This window comes from Panthera pardus, unplaced genomic scaffold, assembly GCF_024362965.1.
Source record: "Panthera pardus isolate Hobbes unplaced genomic scaffold, ASM2436296v1 HiC_scaffold_8, whole genome shotgun sequence".
Taxonomy (NCBI): domain Eukaryota; kingdom Metazoa; phylum Chordata; class Mammalia; order Carnivora; family Felidae; genus Panthera; species Panthera pardus.
Genome location: NW_026527013.1, coordinates 55,025,757 through 55,031,182, shown reverse-complemented (window position 1 = coordinate 55,031,182; position 5,426 = coordinate 55,025,757). Strand labels below are relative to the sequence as shown.

Genomic DNA, 5,426 nt, shown 5'->3' with positions numbered 1-5,426 from the left:
ACGCCTGTCGAGCGCCGAATCTCTGAGGGCGAGAAGGGCGGAGGTGGGCTTCAACAGCGCCAAGCTTGTGCACTGGCTTCTGCGCAGGCGCTGTAAGAACCAACAGGGGAGGACTGGTAACTTTGCAAGGTTTTGCTGTCCCAGGCACTTAACGTGCGAAGCGTTAAAGCCAGCCGGTGGTTCTCCACCAGTTGTAGAGGTGGAAAAACAAAGCCCGTGATTCTTTAGCTCTTAGCCAACGTGTGCGATGAGTGAAGAAGTGGCGGTGGGCGGTGGGGTGCTTAACACTTTCTACCCCACTCCCAACTGTGGCTCTGAATTAATCTGAGTCAGTTAAAGTTCCTGAGAGCTAGAGAGAGAAGGAATGTTCAGGAGACCTGAAGGATGTGGAAAGAGCCAGAATAGAACCACGTGAGAGTGGGGATTTGGAATGAGGTGAAGTATCTATCTGGAGGGCATACAGCATAGTCAAATCTGTGGGAAACCTGTGGTGTTTTCAAATGCAAATGAAAACCTTGATGAATATCACCTGACACCTGTTAGAATAGCTATTATCCTAAAGATAATAACAAGTGTTGATGAGGTTATGGAGAAAAGTGAACACTTGTGCACTGTGGGTAGGAAATTGATGCAGCCACAATGGAAAACAGTATGGAGGGTCCTTGACAAATTAAAAACACAACTACCCTGTCATCCAGCAATTCCACTTCTGGGTGTTTAGCCAAAGAAAGTGAAAACATCAACTTGAAAAGATATATGCACCACCATCACCATTCCCACTACGTTCTTTGCAGCATTATTTCCAATAGCCAAGATACGGAAACAATTTAAGTGTCCACTGATGGATACATAAAGGGTATATAGAATATCATTCAGCCATGAAAAGAAAGGAATAAAAGCTTGCCATTTGCAACAACACGGCTAGACCTTGAAGGCATTATGCTAAGTGAAATAAGCCAGAAAAAGACAAATACCATATGATCTTACTTATAGATGGAATCTAAAAAAAAAAAAAAAAAAATCAAGCTGACAGATACAGAGAACAGATTGGTGGTTGCCAGAGGTTTGGGTGGGTGGGTGGGGATGGTGGTGAAATGGGTGAAGAAAGTCAAAAGGTACAAACCACCAGTTATAAAATAAATGATGGGGATGTGATGTAGCATGGTGACTATAGCTAATAATTTTGTATTGTGTACTTGAAAGTTGCTAAAACAGGTAGATCTTAAACGTTCTCATCACAAGAAAATTATTTTGTAACTATATATGGTAACGTTTGTGCCACTTATTGTGATGATCATTTTACATAATATACAAAGTCAAATCATTTTGTTGTATGTGAATGTACATAATAGTATATAATATATATATAGTGACATCTATATGTCAATTCTACCTGAATTAAAAAAAAAAAAAAAAAAGGATGATCACTCAGCACCTACTCTGTGCCCTGCATTGTACTAGGTAATACAGGGTATATAGAGACAGAACTTCATCCCAGTCCTGGGAAGCTGTTTGCTTTGTGTCCTGCACAAGGGCTGGCCTTCAGCAATGTCCTGGGCTCCAGAAGAAGAGCTGCAGAACATTATGGGAAGATCCTGGGCTTTGGGGTCAGAAGGCGGCTTCATTTCATGTTCCAGGAGTGGTACTTGACTCCTTTGCCTCCTGGTATCACCATCTATAAAATGGAATGAAAATAATAGTTTCCACTTTATAGAGTTATGAATATTGAGTGAGATGATGTATATGTGGGAGTGAGTGTGTGTGTGTGTGTGTGTGTGTGTGTGTGTGTATGTGTGTGTGTGGAAGTCTTTAATACCTGGCTTTGGACAGGAGCACTGCTTCTGTGATTAGCACTGGGCCTCCAGCACCTTTCATTTAAGGACACAGGGCTCCCAGCACAGAGATCACTGAGTGAAAGGCAATGGCCAGTGAAAGGGCAGTGAGCTAGCCATGCAGAGACCTAGATTCTAACCCTGGCCACACTTTACTTTGTGATTTTGAATAGTTCCCTTCCCTCTCTTGGCCTCAGGTTTCTCATCTGTACAGATAAAATGAGTTCCAAAGACTTGCAAGCTCTTCTACTTGTTTCAACCTGATGACCAATTTTTTTTTTTTTAACTTTACAGGGTTAGCGGGAATGGACAGTGACTTCCCTTTGCACATTGACACAGACGAGAAAGAGACCTTGCCAACCTCTCAGAAGTAAAACAAGAGACCAAGCTTTGCCTCTCTGTTGCCAGCCTCTGCCTTGGATCCTGGTAGCCAGGACTTGGGAAATGAAAACACCATATTAAGTGTCTGGGACCAGATAAGTCCCAGAACAGGACACTCTTATGGGCAAGACTATATTTGGAGTCAGGCGATGGACCTTTTGTTAAACCATTATGATTTTGCCTGTCATTCTACCATTTACAAAAGCCAGGTGTCACATTCACCATTTTATTTGCTAAAAAAACACAGTGGCAACGTGGCCTTCAGGTTGTGAATTAATTCTGGAAATCATGATGGATGGGCCACTGCTGTTCTATTGGTGTTTTTAAGAGTGATGATGGCAAAGAACTTCTTGTATACTTTACAGTTTATCAAGAACATTTTCAGGGGTGCCTGGGTGTCTCAGTTGGTTAAGCGTCCGAATTCAGCTCAGGTCATGATCTCATGGTCCATAAATTTGAGCCCCGCATCGGACCCTGTGCTGACAGCTCAAAGTCTGGAGCCTGCTTCGGATTCTGTGTCTCCCTCTCTCTCTCTCTGCTCCTCCCCCACTCACTCACTCTCTCTCTCTCTCTCTCTCAAAAATAAATAAACGTTAAAAAAAATTTTCATTATTCAAATCCCTTGGGTAACTCTATTACTATTTCCACATCAGTAATAATAATGACTAATATTTACTGAGTGATTCACACGTGCCAGTCACTGTTCTATGTGCTTTACACATTGTGACTTGTTTAATTGTCATACAACACTATGTGCTACCAACTAATACTGTCCCCATTTTACAAGTCAGGAATCTGAGGCCCAGAAAGATTCAGCGATTTGCCCAAGGTCACACAGTCGGTAAGTGCTAACTAAACCCAGAGTCCTATTGCCTTTCACAACCCCCACTTTTTCTTCCTCTGTGAAGTCCTGGTTTCTGAGCTAGACTGCATCTCTCAGCATTTTCCAGGCACCAACCATGTACCGGGCACGGAGATGGAAGATGTGAGGAGAATAAGGCAGGATGGTCTCTCAGTCTTGGAGGAGGCCATAGCTGGCAGAGGATACAGACACCAGCCAGTTAGTTAAAAATAGAGAGAGAGGGAGAGAGGGAAGTGTGCACACGTATGCAGATGCTGTGGCATCAAAGTGGGGGCTGCTGAAATGCCCCATGGGAGTTCAGGGAAGTTTCCCAAAGGCAGCAACACATAAGCAGAGCCCTCTGGTAAAAATGATCATGAAAGGCCTTCCAGGCCAGGGAACAGCAGATGCAAAGACATAATCATGGGTAAGAACATGTGTCCTTTGAGAAACTTAAAAAAGTTCATTCATGCTTTGAACATTGTTCCCAACACTGTAGGGAGCTGCTTCTAAGGGTGGAAACTGGATCTCTTCACCACCTTATGGTTCTCCCGCTCTCTAGCTCTGTCTCTCTCTTTCTGGCCCCTTATTGTCTAAGTCTATCCCAAGCAGCACAAGGTGTCTTGGCATCATATTAAAAAACCCAGAGCAGAAGGCACCTGGGTGGCTCAGTCGGTTAAGCATCCGACTCGACTTCAGCTCAGGTCATGATCTCACAGTTCGTGGGGTTCTGTCTCCCTCTCTCTCTGCCCCTCCCCTGGTTGCTCTCTTGCTCTCAAAATAAATAAAAATAAACTTTAAAAAAAAACCCTGAGCATGAAAGGGAAATCATGATGTGGTAAGCATACATCAGAAGAAAGTGTGCAGCATGTCATGTAACTCCCCAAAGATCTGGCTTCCCTTCAGGCTGGCCCAGACCCCAGTTCCACCGGCCTCTGCCAGCTGCTGCTGTGGTGATGAGCAGGCAGGTTGAAGGGGTACAGGTTGGCACACCCCATCTGCTGGCACAGGGAGACGAGAGTAATGAGGAAAGGACTGGCTAGGCTGTGGGAGACAGAGCCTGGTCTGCAGAATTGGCAGAGGGTGAGCCAAGCTGGGCAGGTGGCACCCGTTCAGGCTTGGTAAGGGAGGAAGCAGAGAATGGAGGAAAGAAGAAAGGGGAAGAGGGAAGGAAGGGGAAGAAAGAGATGGAAACCAGTAGGGAATGAGAGACAAGAAGGACAAGCAAAAAATTAAGAGATGGCAAAGCATTGTGGTTATAAGCACAGACTCTGGGCTTGAATCCCAGCCCCATAGCGGTGTGATCCCAGGCAGGTGACTTAAATTCTCTAAGCTTTAGTTTCTTCATCAGTAAACTAGGATAATAATACCTCCCTCCTAGGCCAGAGGATTAAATAAGATGCTATTTGGAAAGTGCTCGGTAAGTGCTGGGCACATAGGAAGGACTCTGTCAATGTTAAAGATAAAGGAGGAGAGGTGTGGTTCCAATGCCTTGGCAATTATGTCAAGCTGGGTCAGTGCCATAGGAAGTGTGCGGATCCAATCTGGTGTCATGGAAACATCCGTGAGAGTCACGGCCCTGCCAGGTGGGAACTCAGAAGAGAATCAAGTAGCTACATTCACTGATCCAGGGAGGCTGGAGGTGGGCAGTGGCAGCCTCACAGACCTGAAAAGTGGGACGCACATGGACATCTTGGCTGGGGGGCTCGTGAGCTGCACAGCCACCCATCTACAGGTTGTAGGCTGGCATCTCCTTTGATAAAGCAGGGCCACCACCAGCCATAGGGGCCTTTGGTGGATGGGAAAGAGCCCCCCCCCCAACAGGTGAGTCCTGTGCCAGGACTCAAGCCCTGCACTTGGTGAGTGGGGCAGGGACTGGATTTCTGCTCCCTCTCAACCCCCCTCAACTGTGCTATCCACAGCCTGTACAGGAGTCCCGGGGCCAGGGACAAGAGTGAAGCCTCAGATTTTTCAAGAGAAAAATCAGGCTGCTTATCTGCAGCTTCAAATCTCATTCTTCTGACCTAAATCTCCGGATATATGTGTGCTTGGCTAGTTGAGAGGTTATCCCAATTCCAACCCAGATTTGAAAGAATCCATGTATATGTGGTATGTTAAGTATTTAGGGCATTTAAGAGAATCTGGCATGTGAAGTGTCTAACACATTAGGCTCGTGACTCCAGTTTAAAATGTGTAACTAGCAGTTGACTTACACTTGCGATTTTAAGTTTGCTCAACCAACTCTGTATTAAGCACCTGCCTACATGGGAGCCTAAGATAAACCAAACAGACAACAATTCTTGCTGTTAGGGAGTTGACATTCTAGTGGAGAGACTTAGACACTACATGATGGATATACTAAAAAATTACAT

At 45.1% G+C, this 5,426-nt stretch overlaps 1 long non-coding RNA gene across 1 annotated transcript; it reads left to right on the top strand.

Moving 5' to 3' along the window:
* The first annotated feature begins 98 nt into the window (after window positions 1-98).
* LOC109257494 (uncharacterized) lies at window positions 99-2,525 on the top strand. The gene is made up of 2 exons (XR_002075999.1): window positions 99-435; window positions 2,127-2,525. It is a non-coding gene; the product is annotated as an uncharacterized LOC109257494 (long non-coding RNA).
* Window positions 2,526-5,426: the final 2,901 nt, after the last annotated feature.